At 44.9% G+C, this 15,989-nt stretch overlaps 1 protein-coding gene across 2 annotated transcripts in view; it reads left to right on the top strand.

Moving 5' to 3' along the window:
* The first annotated feature begins 261 nt into the window (after positions 1-261).
* LOC144108820 (uncharacterized) overlaps positions 262-15,989 on the top strand; it is a 33,691-nt gene continuing 17,963 nt past the window's right edge. For both annotated transcript variants that reach the window (XR_013309514.1, XM_077642002.1), the window contains exon 1: positions 262-464. The gene's annotated coding sequence lies outside the window, so the exon portion shown is untranslated. The remainder of the gene's footprint in view (positions 465-15,989) is intronic.

The raw sequence follows: 15,989 nt of genomic DNA, 5'->3' as shown, positions 1-15,989 counted from the left end.
TCGCGCACGTTCTCCTGGCGCCTGCTTCGAATTGATCGGACGGCCGCGTTACCTGCGAAGAACACCGATGTAAGAAATAGTTCTAAAAATTTCAGACCTAATTATGTATCTGAGCAAAAATTGTTAGTAAATAAAACATCCACTTTTTTCCCACTGATAAGTGTTAATTTGTGCATGTGAAGTTGGCCTAAAAAAGTTTGTGTCAGTATGATTTTGTATCCATCCGCCGATTGCGCAGCACGTGTTGCTTTGTCGGTGTGGTATGTTGCAGCAGTTGTAGTGCTGCAGTCTTTAGTCGCTTCATTTAGTTGCGGTTGTCTGTGTGATAATCTGCAAATTTGAACGTTTTGAGACAGTTCTGCGCGATTGCAAGACTTCAACTGCTCACGATCAACGTGCATCCGACGATGTCTTTAGCGGCGGATTTGTTGGCCGGGTCGCAAACTCGTCTGTGATTGAGATAGGTAAGCCTAAAAATTTACTTACTGTAAGCACGCCATGTGCCAATGCTGTACTTATTTTAAGCTTGAGGACAGTCAGCTGGAAGCTGCAACGATCTTATTTTCCATTGTTCTGGGCTGGCGAAGTTTGCAATCGCCACTGTGCAGTTGGCGGGAATGGATTAATCCATTCGAAGCTGTTGTTGCGAAGTTGCAGGCGCTCTTGAAGAAAAAAATGAAGTGGCTTTGGAATGATCACAGGTCTCCTCGATTTGGCTGCACTTTCCGCACTAGTTCACAAAACATAGAGCTACTGCTACCAACACTAGAGGGAAAGCGGCGGCAGCACTCTCAGGTAAACCCTCTCCACTTTTTTTATAACCGTGGGCGAAGCCATCTTGTTACTCCGCTCATGGTTCCCTGCATGGTTCAGGCGACCTAGACCAAGTTTAACGAGTTAACGGCAATTGCAGCATACTAACCTGGCAACCTCGCAACTCCCCCCAGCATGGCCGCGCGCTTCGTAGTGCGCGTCAAAAAGCTGTACGAGGAATGGTGCTGCGGCTTGCTTACGTGCTGTGTTGAATTCCTTTCTAGTTCATGCGCAAAATGTTCGCGATGGTGCGCACACGAAGATACTTCCAGGTGGTGGTGAATCTCGTGCCGCTCATTACGTATGATTTGTGTTTGTGTGAGCCGAGATCAACGAGGTTTGTTGGCGAGGTTCAGCAAGGTTTGTTTTGATGTACAGGGTATTATGAAACATGCATTCCCCGTGCCTTTTTGCGTTACCTGGAGTCCTTTTAGTAAAGTGTGCACCATCGTCACCTCCTGTCTTCTCCGGCGGTAAGATCTCGTTGGTGTTCCATACAGGAGACGAGGCAGAAGGGAGACGACACTCGCACAGAGTGCAGCGCATGCCTTCTGTACCGCTGCCTGTTAAGATCTGAATTCTGTTTGAATACAACGCAAAATCGGTAACAGACTCCGTTCCGAAAGGTTTAATCTGCTTGCAACGAAGCACCAAAGCGTACATACATGGAAGAATTTTATGCAAGAGACATGTGGGATAAGTCGCACTCGGAGAGCACAAACAGAGTATTGTGCAAGGTGATGATGGTAAAGAGAAACGTTGGAATGCGGTTTGCTCGCGTACAGCTTTGGAAATATTAAAAATTCGGGCCATATTCTGTAAAACAAAAAATTGACAACCAGTGCATCTGCACAATCACAAGCATGTCAGATTATAATATAACCTGCCACTGCAAAGTTACAGCTGGTTTCATAGTTGACAGTCATTTAATTTGAGCAGTTATGTTTGTGAATGCCTGCTTTTTATTTCTGCCATGAATTCACTGACGTTACTACTGTACACACTAGACAAATAAAAGTATCATAGCTTGTAAATAATGTCAGTCATACACAATGCAGCCTTCAATACCTTTACATCTTTTCACACGCTCAAAGAATGCAGATGAAAAAAATAAACAGTACCAAGATCTCTGCTCTTATTTGCTGAACACCTAATTGGGCAGCCTTGATGCAGTACTAGGGGGAACTTGGAAAAAAAAACATGTTCAACGTAGTATCAATACAGTGATTTTGCATGAACAATGTTGGAATAAATGTTCGATGTCACTCTTCATCATACTTGTTATCTATAGCACGACTGTGCATCTGGTGCAGATCCCTTCAGAAATAGCATCCCTCATAGCCTGTGCCACTCTGGGACATTAAACCCCACAAAACCAAAAAATAGAACCTTCAGAAATGCACATGGGCGTCTGTGTAAAAGCTGAAATGTGCACCTGCTTTGCATTTCTTTAATGCGAATAAATGTTTGAGTACTTGCTGAACACTTCAGTGACCTTAGCTTCAGAAACATTTTCTGCACTGAACATTGCACTCACTGGTGAAGAGTTGTTGCATTACACATGTAAGGTGTGTATTAAGGAACTTCAAAAAAGAGATTCTTATTTCTTCTACTACAATCGACAGACATATTTACCTTTCGTGTCATGCACAATTGCCATTTATCTGACATAAGGCATGACACGGGATCTTTGCACGGTAATGGAACGCAGTCCTGACTTTTACACTGTGATACTGCTTTATAAACATGCACGTTGGACAGGTTTATTCCTACAATGCACTGGTGAAGCAACCCCACTACTATCACTGTATCAACAGTTGTTGAATGCCAAATTTTAATAATTTAAAATCAGGAGTATTTAAGAGAATATGCAATACGGCTAGTTGGAACAGCTGGTACTCTGTATTTTGTAATAAATTTTCGGCATGTGTAAGACACCCAGGTATCAAAATTATTGAGGAATCCTCTTCTGCAGCGTGCCGCATAACCCAAGTGCGACTTTGGCTTGTAAAAATTTATTAATATTAGTTTATTCCTGTTTCCTTCATTCCTTGCTTTGCACTAAATAATTGTCATTAAGTTGCCGAGCAGACAAAGGGATATAATCGAGGGGCTCATTATGACATATACACTGACTGTTCATTAACTTTGGATCCCTTCATGTTGTGTCGTTACGTTGATTAGTGCAATTGGAAATGGCTGTTATTGATTCTTAAACAAGATTTGCTTTGTAAGCAGTGCTCTAACATATGCCCCTCTTGCCCTCTCAGTTATCCTTCTAGCCTCCTCTCTCAGTCTGAGAGTGACATATTTCTTCAAAACGAACTTGATCACTCCAATTACATGTGCTGGGTTCTCTTTATAATGTTCTACTTCCTTCAAGCTCTGCTCATGTCGTTGGCAGAACTGCTGGAAGGACTGTATAACCAAGCGGTCAACGTTTTTGTGCCCTTGCTCGTCACTGCAGTGGAAAATGTGCTCCGCAGTGCACAGGGTGTGAATTACGAGCGCTGAAGGCATGATTAGGCCTCCATTATTTCTGATGAAAATAAGGACACTTGCGATGTCATCCTGTACAAGCATCTCTAAACACGAGGTGCAGTTTATGCTCTTTGACACAACCCTCACAATAAAACCACCTATGTAGGTCACAACCTCAGTGCTAAAATTGGTGAGTCCATAGCCAAGACTGCTATAGTCATGGTCAGTTATGGCAATAGCAATGTACATATCTGGTGACTCGTCAGCTTCATCATCATTGCTTCTGTGCAGACGCTCATGGGCCACTGTTGCAATTCCCTCAAAATCTGGGGCAACATTGCCGGTCGTCACAGGCCGCACATCTGCACGCACCAGTAGGCTTCTGTATGCGTACCGGAACTGCAGAGCCGAGGGGTTATTGTTCCATCCCCCTCTCTGGCGGATGCAGCTAAAGAACATTTCAAGATGATCTTGACTGAACCGGTATGTGCAAATGTAGCTGTAATGAAAATGAAAACACCATGACAATTTGCAATTGTTTTCCTGCCTTGGCAAACAGAATAAGAAAACATCTCCATTCGTAGTTCCTTGTTAATGCAACGAAGCGAAATAACAGTGAAAAGCATATTCCAGTGAGTTCAGTTTCTAGTAGTGCTCAAAACTGCATAGTTATTGCTTAACTTGTTTTTTTGATAGCCAATAAGATTCTACTCTTAGTCAGCTAAGCTTATTTGCATCATGTTTGTTGCAGCCATGGTGATTGGAGAGCCTTCTGCTTTCATTTCTGATAATTATATTTTAATCAGTTTTTGTTGTTGACTTTAATAGCTTCATTTTGAATTCTATTTTCATTGAACGCTAAGATATTTTGCTACAGTGGTATTTACTACTTATGCTTCCACCACAGTGGTAAAATGATTGGATTGTTTTGCATTTTTATTGCATTTTTGCTAACTTTCTCAACTCTCCACTGCCCTCATTTGTAACTGCAACAACATGAAAAATACTTTTCTTCTCCATTTCCTTTCAAGAATTGCAGCATGCTTATTCTGTAGCTCTGTGCTGTCCTACTGTGGCTCTGTACTTGACTTTTGACTACATTTGTTATGAGCAACAATACACTGGGCTAGAGTTTGGACTGGCAGGTATTTTCTGTTATTGCCTTAATTATTCAGCGATAGACTAAAACTGCATGCTGTAAGCATGTCTAATAGGATAGCATTATTTCTATAAATTGGTTTTAGCACATGTTTTAGAGGTGCTTTCCCGTCACTGTCACCTTGTCATGCTTTCACTGTTGGCGCTTTGACTACGCTATATAGTTAAGACAAAACGCATTGCCTTGAAACTGCATGAGGTGCCTTCAGCTGCATGGCTCAGCACCATGCACAATGCCCTACGGTCTTGCACCCTTTTTATTAATAAAGCAGCACTGAAAGTTTTCATTCATTTGGATTGTGCACTTGTGTATTGACATGCAGTAATAGTGTATGAAACACAATATGCAGTCCTACCTGCAAACAGTGGAATCGAAGAGCTTCTGGGCGAGTTCTGCAATGCTCTTCAACGAGAATGCCAAACTTATGATAGACATTCTCCGCCCCGAGATGCATACGAGCTCACGAGACGGAAGACGCAGAGACATGAGCTTTGTAGATAGTTGGAGCATCGTCTGCTTTTGAAAATTGAATGTTGCTGCTCGCAGCGGTGCTTTGAAATCTATTGCAGTTGGACTGTGTGAATTTAATATATCAAAGGCCCTGAAAGAAACATCAAAAGAAGATTGCATTACTTATGCAAATGAGAATTTTACTTCAGAACTCACCGATCAACATCAGCAATAAATTCTGTGGTTCCACCGGACCCATTGAAGTTCTGTATTCCAAGCTCCTTGGCAAACTTTAGGCTTTTGCTCACTGATGCACTGAATGTTTGTGCAGCCAGTCGCACTTTCATAATTTGTCTGTAGTACTCAATATGTGCCCTCCGGAGTTTATTTGCTGCTGTGCAGTGTTTTCTTATCGCCCAGGAGGTTTCTGAGCAATTTTAATCCATGGGCAGCATCGAATACCAGGAACACAGTCCTTGATTGGTTGCAGGGATGAGGGAAGGCCGTCACAAACTGCTCACTTGTGGCTTCATCGATCCGACAGCCAAGAAGCTTGCCCATGGATACATTAGCAGCTAGAGCATCGCATACAACAGCAACGACGTTCATCGAACATTGTGTCAGCTGCTCGATGGCCTCATTAACTATATTTCTCAGTTGCTCCCCGCTGAGTCCATTGTTGAGGAAATATCCAAAGGAAATTTTCCATGGAGCTGCCACGCCAACTGCCATGAGCACGAGAGCATCTCCAGCTAGTGAGGAGTCATCTGTGTCCAGTGGACTCCGACTGTTCCCCAAGTCAACGTAGCCAATCAGTTTCCCTGTCTTAGTGTCCATCTCGCACCTTTTCCTAATACTCATTCCGTCTAGCATCAGGCAGCAAAGCCGCTCTCGTTCATTTTTTGTTTCAAATGACGTTTTGATGTGATTGAGAGCTTCACTTGTAAACCCTGGCCATGCATCAATCACTTTGAGCCAGGTGCAAATTGTCTGCCTGCTGGGCATTGGGAAAATGCTGGCCACATATTCATATGCCCTTGGAGACTGATAATACTGTGTAGTGGCGAACTTCCTCATCTTCTCACTGTATCGTCTTTGTGATGGTGATTTGGGCTTGTTAGAGTGCCAACTTTTTACAATCTCTCGTGGCAGTTCTCCAAATGCCTCCAGTGTTTCTTGTCCATTCGGAGAAATCAAGTTGTTTTTCTTTCATTTCATTTAGAGGGCTTTTGAGGTCAATCATTCTCTTTTTTTTTCTTTTAACTGTTGTGAGGCTGAATAAAGTTTTCTTCGCGCAACAGACAGCTTTTTCTTGACTGTCCACAGTCGAGTTCTTGGAGATTGTGAAGCAATGTATGGGTGATCGTGGCTTACTCCTTTCTTTTTGCTGGAGCTTTTCAGAGACTGTGTTGTCTTTGGGCAATAGAATACTGTGTCAGCAACTAAGCTTCCATAATAATCTGTATATGCATACCTTATGTTGCACTTTCACTGCTGCTTTGGCTGGGCTCGTTGCACCTTGGTCCTCACTGTGCATCCTTGAACTTGCACAAACTGGTGTAGCTGTCTGCTCAGGCAGAAAGGGTGTGTCAGAGGAGACAGTGCATCATCTGCCTTTTACATGTTACCTGCAAGCACTGCGGGGAGACTTCCATGGTGATGCTGCTACTGAGCTGGGGGTTTGTGGTGCAGACATGTCCTGAAGCAGAAACAGTTTTGACGCGAGATTCTTGCTATTTATGTACAGCATCTCACCTGCTTTCACTTGCGTAGGGACTTTCTTGAGGGAGTGTGCAAGTGCTTGCAGGGGGATTTGGGTATAGGTGAGGTGACCGGTTGGCTGAGATGCGGCCTCACGCTAATGGCCTGAAGTAGGAACATTTTCACTACTGGAGACACCAGCATTCGGATGCATGAGACGCCAATATTCGGATTCATTCTTTTACCTGCAAGCGTGGAGACTTTCTCAGTGGTAACTGAGCTCGTGAGGAGGGTGAGGACATTGTCTGTGAACTGGTTACTTCTGGGCTTGCGTGCTCCTGCATAGATATGCCCTAAGATAAAAATTTTGTTGTCTGAAGCACTGGCCTTTCTGCTCACTTAAACTTACCCGCTTGCGTTTCTGTAATGACGTACGTGGCAGAGACTGAAGTCCTGAAATAGCACCGCAAGATGTGCTTGCTACCTAAAGTAAAAATATTGCATGAGCTGAGGCACTCGCTCTATTATAACTTATCACCCTATGCACACAGACATGGTGAGACACCACGACTGACCGCTGTCAGAATTCTGTTTAATAATGTAGACATGCCCGGCACACAGTCTCTCCTGCATAAGCCCTCCCGTCTAGTGCACCACTCTGAACTGCTGATACACAGCAGATTTTATTTAATTATCATAAACTTGATTCTTTTTATGTTGAATTGCTGCCTTTACTTTTGTACTGACATACCAGTTGCTAAATTTTTAATTGTAACTTAAATATCTGGCGTTTTGTTGAAAAGGTAATTTTCTCTTTTTACTTATATTTGGCTGTAAAGGCTCTAGACATCAGCTAGGCTCAGCGTAGTTTTTATAACTTACCCGTAATGAGCATTAAAAGTTTCACACTGAATGCAGGTTCTACTGGACATAAACAGAGCACAACCACAATTTGCACCTACCTGCTCACTCTGTACCCTTTGGAATATCGTTGGCACTGCGTCTGGTTTTAAAAAGTGCATGGTGTGGCCGCTGTAAAAGCATGACTGCTCGAAATGTCTTGAGAAGATCCTGTGCACTATATGTAAATTAGGCAATGGTGTCCTTATAGCGCTGAGCCACTTTTGCAGCAAGTCTTTGTTGTTGTGAGGAAAGCTGAAACAAAAAAAGGACAACTTCGCTTACTTTTCATATACTGTTTCAATGCCAAGCCTGTACTATATACCACTAAACGTAAGGCTCCACGAATGCTCTTCATGCATGTTGCATGCATACAATACAATCTTAAGGAAAAAAAAAACGCGACAGTGCGGTTACGAATTTTTCAGAGAACAGTACTCACACATGAAGAGAAATTCCCGATCCCTTTTGGCATCTTGTTTTGCATATGATGCACGATGGCGGCATTCTGCTGAAACTCTGTGCACGAGCGAGACAAAGCGGTAGGTCGCGATGCGCGGAGCCACAGCGCGCTGCGTGCTTATTGAATCTACTGAGCAACTGACAGGCGAGCGTGTATAAGCGGACGGTTCTGTTCTCTGTATTCTCTTGTTTTTATCTGTGTTCTTGTGTTTTCAAGCGAAGGCGGGCTTACTCGCCCGGCCGACTGCTATGGCAGTTTCGGGTGTCACCCTGAACGCTGCCGACGGGTCCAGAGTCCAGATTCTTGTGTGCGATCGACCGCCGTGCGCGCAAGAGATACGATCGACCAACGTGCGCACGGGAAACGACTTTCGTCTGCAGCGCTTTCCCGGCACCGAATCAGACATCCAAAACCAAAACAAGCAGAGAAGGCAACGTTCGTGCGAAAAACAGCGAACCGAGCGGTGGAAGTGAATGATTCCAAAGTGCGAAGATTAGCTAGAACGCACGGTCAAAAAAGAGGGAGACCGCTCTCAGTGGAGTATGCTCGGGAGTGCTTTGAGCAGACACATGGGGCGGAGAGGTGTGTAATGCAGAGCGTATTTGGCGTATCAAACGGCCGTATCTTAGTTCTGTCCTGCAGTCTACGCTGTAAGTAGTAATGAACTAGTATACATCAGTAACCTGCAGCTGCTACAGGAGACGAAACGAAAACTAAACTTTCCCAAGTTTTCTTGTACAGGTCTGCATATTTCAAATTTTGAAACAACAAAGAGTTTGGCGTAATGCCCTAACATTTTCTTGGATGTTTAAAGTTTTAGAGGTCTATTTTTAATGTGTTCTGTGTAGCTGTATTGAAAATAATCGCAGTAGCGCAAACAACTAATAAGTACAGGCAACTATGGGAGTAGCAAGATGGCACTGCTCGAGTGTATGACAACCTCCTCACCGCGCTTTACCCCCCTGTCACAAAAGTGCCGTGTCAGTGTAGTGTCAGTTCTTGCGGCGTGAGTGTAGACCGACCCTAGTGCTGTCGGTGCAGCGACCAGATCGAGTGCAAAAGTGCAGAAACTTTCGTCTGCTGCGGCCATGTACGTGTTGATGTTTGTCGCGTGTTTTCACATATGCGCGAGATTGTGCTAGCTGCATTGCACGCTGTGTATGTGCTCCAAGTGGCACATCTCGTGGAGCGGCTATGAACTTTGTTAATTCCAAAAGTGGTGAAGAATTTGACACCGTTCATTCCGTTGCGTTGTTTAAAGGTGCGCAGGCCGGTCGACCGTCACTGATTCAACGGGTACTTCGAAGAGGCAACAATTAATTAGACAGGTTATTCAGACTACCGCTCGAGACGATCTTTTACAGTCCATACGCGTGATTCAGGCTGCTTCCGTCCTATCGAAAAGGACTCGATAGCCGCCGCGGTGGCTGAGTGGTTATGGCGCTCGGCTGCTGGCCCGAAAGACGCGGGTTCGATCCCGGCCGCGGCGGTTGAATTTCGATGGAGGCGAAATTCTAGAGGCCCGTGTGCTGTGCGATGTCAGTGCACGTTAAAGAACCCCAGGTGGTCGAAATTTCCGGAGCCCTTCACTACGGCGTCTCTCATAGCCTGAGTCGCTTTGGGACGTTAAACCCCCATAAACCATAAACCAAACCAAAGGACTCGGTCTGTGCGCACGACGTCGTGATCTTGAACCGGAAAAGGTATGCACACGACGCGACCTTAGCGCCCTCAGTGGCGGTGGCGGCGGCGCGCGCTCGAAGAATGTTCGGCTCGGTCGCCGTTCGCCGCGACTACTCGATTAAAATCGGCGGCCGGACGTACTACTGCTTGGCGCGCCGTCGTGAGCTGCTGCTGGCGTTGCAATCTGTAAATAAAGCGATGTGCGGTGGCAGTTCTTTTCCGCTTTTACGGGGGTACCCGAATTGCTGGCAGCGAGATTCGTGACAGTTGCGCTGAAAAGCACAACGCCGTGCTCGTGCCGTATTGCCCGAATCAGAATTAACTGACATCCCTTTGCTGTTGAAGAATGTTTGGCTCGGCCACCGCAACGCCGTGCTCGTGCCGTATTGCTCAGAGTCAGAACTGACACGCCTTACAACAGTAATATACCCCGACCCTAATCGTCATCGGGCTGACTCGCGCGCGGAACTCGGTCTTAGGTTGGTGCTCCTTATCACGTTTAACAGCAGTCATAGACTGTACGACAGCAGCTTATAACTGTTTTTCTAGCAGTGCTACATTCTCTGTTCGGTGAAGCGGCTGCCTGCCTGGAATCGTGGAGCCGTGTGAAGTAGTGCTACTTAGGTTTTGAAGACGGTCACATAAGTTCTAGTAGTTCGCAATGAAAAAGCATAGGCATGCGAGGAAACAGTGGTAAAGTAGAACTACAATTTTCCGGAAAATTATCAGAAGGAATAGTAATAATTATCTCTTTCCATTCAGTAAAAGTGCAGTGTGTGGCATAATAAGTCGTAACCGAAACTCCTGTACGTGCCCGGGGGGGTCCAATCTCAATTTGCATGTATCCGGCTTTCGTAAGTCCGCTGCTGCTGAGGCCGATTATGTTTGCAAAGGAAAATTCGATGTGCACAAGGAAGCGGGCGACTATCACGGCGCTGACCGCACCAGCGATCGATCAGTATATATCGCCAGCATAGGCAGCGGTAGTGGCACACAACGCCGAGCCGTCCGGCCGCTGATTTGAGTAACGTGACTGCGACGAGAAAGCAGTCTCCGCGACCGTCCGTGAGCCATGTTTGGCGCCGGAGTGGGGGCACGGGCTCGACAGCCGGCAGCCGAACCCGAACAGCCTTCGTCGAGCACGCGCCGCCACCGCCGCTGATGGCACTAAGGTCGCGTCGTGCGCATACCTTTTCTGGATCAAGATCACGACGTCGTGCGCACAGACCGAGTCATCGAAAAGTGACTACGGTTGTCCGCCAAGAGTTGCCTGATCTATATTTGAACTCAATCGCGTTCACTTTCGGCGGACGGCGACGTGACTGTCAGAGGCTAAGTGGCAGGCGAAGGTGTGGGCTGACGGCGACCTCAAGCCCAGTCGCTGTCGTAAGCGGAGGTTCTGATGTCGCAGCGAGCCACAAACGTTGTGATCGCCCACGTATTATAAAACATCTCACAATCTGCCTCTTATGGAAGCGCTCCATCGTGCTGCGTCTATAATAATAATTGCACACAAAAGAGAAATGGTGTAAGCAACGTGCGAGGCTGGACAGAAAGATGCGAACCCATACGCAGTACGTGCTTCCGTACGTGCGCCATGCCATCCAGTCGCTTACGCGCGTACACAGACTCGCGCACACGCGCGCGCATACACAGACGTATACGCGCACTGTCATTTCAGCTGTTTGGTGAGGGCCCGGTGCAGATGCCGCATCTTTCACGGGTACGCGGCTGTCTCAAACATGGTCTCAACGCCGCTCACAAAACAAGCGGCCGCGGAGCCGTCTGCTACGGAGCGCGCCAAGCACCTTGCACTACTTGCACGAGAAGAGAACTCGCCAGGAGGCTAGTGCAGCAGTGCAGAAGAACTCGTGCAGCACGAGGCCAAATCGAGTGCCGAAGTGCAGGTGGCACTAGCTGCACTGTCGAATCGAGTGCTAGAGTGCCGCACTTCCTGAACTGGTGCAGAAAGTGCAGCCAAATCAAGGAGACCTCACTAATGGTCTAGCACTTGCAGGCCTGTGGACGTACAGTAACTTAAGGGTAATATTGTCATGTATTATGTATGCATAAAAAAATCTAGCCCTAGAAAAAAATTACGTGTGCCAAATCGTAATGCGAAAAATTGTTTTCGGATTAGCACTGCGCTCACGAGGTACTGAAGGAACTATTATATTAGCGTGTGTGCCAGTGGAGAAATTGAAAGCTAGGCCTGCCCGTTGGTTTTCTGGAATTCTTGCACCCGAGATATATTGACATGTCTAGTGGTCACCTTGGCGATTTAAAGGAAAATGTGCTCGTTAGAAGGCCATTGCAATCGAGGATGCAAAAAGTGTAACATTCGACACCTATTCAGGATCCGTAGTGCTTTGCCAGAGCTTTTCAGCGCAAGTGGTTCCATTTACACGCTGCTCTGCTGTGAAAGTGCAAGAAACGGCTTCTTTTTTGGTAAACAACTTTTCTGTCATAAATTTTTTTTGCTCAAAAAATTAAGGTGACTGATTTCCTAAGAACTGAAAAAAATAAATTTTTGGTATCTGAATATTATGATATAGACCTCCTTCACCCCGCGACGTCACGAAGATGCGGTGGAGCTGATGTCAGCAGCGACTTTCGCATGGTAGGCAAAACAGCTACGGCCAGCCAGTGCCTACCGCAGCTGCCGCAGCTACCGGCGGCTGCATGTCATGCCTGCGCACTGCAGACGCAGCATGTATTGATCAGCTGCGTCACTGTTCGATCCTCGTAGTAGCATAAAAGGAAATTTAAATTAGCCCCGATAGGCTTCTCACGATAAATACCGCATTAGTAAACTGGCTAACTGGGAATAGGCCGCGGTACTAAAGCGCGAAGTCTGAGAGTCGATCGGCACTGCCACTCAAAGTATTTAATAGTATGTAAGTTACTGCGTTCATTCACCTGAAAATCAGTATAGTACGCTTATAACTGTGCAAGGAAACAAAAGCACGTATGTAGCTGCGCACGCATTTATCACCTTGAGCCGGTGTGCAAGGGGCCCCGCCGGCAGGTTCACTCTCCCCCAAGGAATGCGTTCTTTTGTTAATAGCACAGCATGTTTTAATGGCACGTTTTATGGCATTTGATATTTACTAGAAAGTGTTTCTTAATATGACAGACGTGATTATTTGATTCGAGTAGAAAGAAGTCTGGTAAGTTCATGCGCGGTCACGTTGGCGTGCTTAGAATAGCGTACCTTAAGTGTGCTAAAAGCCACATGCTTTTACATTGCATCATGCATGTGTCATGTTTCATGATGCAGTCCATGACCGCGAAGCTTGTTTGGAAAGAAGCAGCCGCAGGCGTGCTACTAACAGTCGTGTCGAGATTGAGAGGGGGCGCGTCAATGAAAAGTATTTTCGTTATTTATGCACGTGATATCAAACTAAATTTGGTGCAAATATGAAATTGCTATGCTAGTTTCAGTAATGCCTTTTATTTTTAGCTATACCTGGTGCAGTTCTTGGGTAATTGTAATTAACACTCTCGTCAAGTCACCTCAAGATCTTAACTAATTGATTAGAAAGTGCGCAAATTTTTTATGCCAGCATGTTCACAAAGCCCTGTTCTGTATATGACGCTATTACTTCTTTTTTTATATGATCATGTACTTATGCATGCATAGTTAAGTGAAAACGTTTCTTACAAAAATAACGAACATAATACTGCATGTGTAGGAAAAACAATCGAGAGATAAATTACATTCCTCGTCTCAGGAATCGTTTGCGACAAATAGATTTATTCTATTTTCATGCGTTACAAAATTACGAAGGTGTGAGTGATGCCAATCGCAGAAAATGTGAAAGGTCCGAAAAATAACCGTATAATTAACGTTTATTTCCTCGTTTTTGGCCTCTTCGCTTGCGCTTTGGTCCAAGAAATTCGGCCCTGAACTCAAAGAAAGCCTCACAGGCATTTCCTCGCAATTTTCGACGACACCGCATCTCGAAAGCGTACTTTATTAAGAGCAAATATGAGATAACTTCTGACAGCCTCTGAACCCTTTATAGGATAGCATGTATTGTTTGTAAAATATATGAAAATTTTTTGACTGCATGAGCAGACCTCTACGCATTACCCCCAGTTCATCGCTGACTTCATTGCACAGCCACTTCACTGTCTGTTTCTCCAGCCGAAGAAGGGGTTGAAATAGCTCGTCTGGCAAGCCAAACGCATCTTCTTGCGGCCTTCTTGGTTGCTCGCGCCGGTGCAGCCACCTCAGTCGTACTGCCATGTACACCGCCATCATTTTCTGTGACAAATGCAACGGTCAAATTGACCACCTCAAGGTGATCCTAAATGATTAATGGTGAATTAGCTTTGGTTAAACTAAGGGAGAAGCGGTAGCCTCACGATGGTTCAGCCTGAACACCACGTGGACTTCGTGCCTAGATATGCTGGCACTCCTTCTGTTGTGTTCTCAGTTTAGGAGGCCGTGACGTCACGGCCTAGCACATGAAAAGCACATGCGGACTTCGTGCCTAGGTGCGCTGGCGCTCCTTCTGTTATGGATTTGATTTAGGAGGCCCTTGCCTAGCACGAGTACCGCATGCCAACTTTGTTCCCAGGCGTGCCAGCGCACCTGCCGTTATATACTCAGTTAAGGAGTGCTCGACGTCATGCCCTATCATGTAAACACTCAGTTTGTCTTTACGGCGAGCCAAAAGCTGCTAGCATGACCCAATTTTGGTTAATCTTGACGACCATGATAACTTTAAAATGACCTTGACCTGTCCAATTGCTTGACCATTGGTCTGACCATTGACTATCCTCCGGTTCTCTAAACTCAGACTAAAGGTTTGACATTGGGTGAGCCTTGAACATCATCGGCAGCGCATGGCGATCTCAGCCCAAGACGTCTTGTAGCGAAGCCACCGCTTCAAAAACAAACAATTTGTGCCTACATAATCAGGTGTGACGTAATCATGACATAATCTGGAGCTACCCACGATGCAAAAAAGCAATATGACCGCTCGCCCGACGGACTGGTAGGAGTGGGGCTAATTGATTTGTTTTTGACAAGTTTGTGACTTGGTCATTGCGTAAACGGCCCCAGATGTAGTATGTATTTCTAAATCAGTTTTTTGGATTGGATGTATGTATTGGGAAGCTCGAATTAGAATTGAAAATTTCTTCATTAAGTATTATGATGCAGTTGACTCATGAAAAAACCAACAATTTTTGCAAATTTTTTCTTCCTTTCAAGGCGATTTACTTTGAACTGTACACCGTCACTTGTAATAACAGAACACTAAAGAGGCCTTTTAGTGACAGATAAAACACCCTGAATGGTTTGTTTGATAGTTTGGTAGTACGTGGCATGTGAAAATGTATAATGTAGGTGCATTGTTTTCCTGGCATTTGAAGCATGTATGCCATGTCCCGTTGCTGCACAAAGCATAAACACCTGAAATGATTTAATGCAAAATAAGTTCGTTCCTTTTCTGAGTGTATTTGTCAGATAACAATTGAGCCCTTTATTCTGTCAATACCTGGAATGAAATGGCTTAAGTTAATGTGAAGTCAAGTGACGAATTTTTGATTTGAAAGAACTACTGCAAAACATTAATGAATCATTACAATCTGGGTGGACTGAGAAAAGTGAGGAAAATAGCTAGTCCTTTCTTGCACAGCTCTAGACATGCACCTGCTGTCCAGAGAAAGCAACACGAAGAAAAAAGCATGGCTTAAAGGGGACTTGGGAAATATATTACGGTGAAATTATCAGGCCCAACATTATCCTATGGGTCTTCAATAAAAATTTGTGCCTAGAGGGTCTGTTCAAGAGAATGCATTGAAATTGGGAGCAGTGTGGCAGGTAAGAAGTGTGTTTTCATCTGCAATGCTGTGCATCAACCAGACGAGTAAAATATGTTGTTTCTATGTGTTACCCATATTTTGCCTTTTTATTCTGTCTGAAGCCCTGGCCACACAGAGTATATAGCTTGTTGCTGTTCAAACTTTAGCAATGGGCTGACAGTGTGGTGATGTTTAAATGACCACTTCCATTTGCAGCCTAGCAAAATCTTTTTTTTCAGCCAAAATTCATGTTAACAGGTCCATGAGCACTTGACTACATACAAATAAACTTGAAAATTTTTCTGATAATTTTATTTGTTACTGCATTATTTATAGAATTGCCTTTTTCCTGTATTAAAAATTGCAAGCACCATGCACTTGGGAAAAATGAACACTTATTTCCCCAGCATTGTGTTTAACAGCTGTTTGAAGTTGGGCAGTCTGCATTTAGAGTTAGAAGTCGAAGGACAAGATATAAAGGAACTGAAAGTTTTAATTTGGCAGAACATATTTTGTTAATCT

The sequence above is a fragment of the Amblyomma americanum genome, chromosome 10, assembly GCF_052857255.1.
Source record: "Amblyomma americanum isolate KBUSLIRL-KWMA chromosome 10, ASM5285725v1, whole genome shotgun sequence".
In the NCBI taxonomy this organism is placed as follows: Eukaryota; Metazoa; Arthropoda; class Arachnida; order Ixodida; family Ixodidae; genus Amblyomma; species Amblyomma americanum.
Note: the sequence above shows the minus strand (reverse complement) of the source record. Positions and strands in the feature narration are given on the sequence as shown.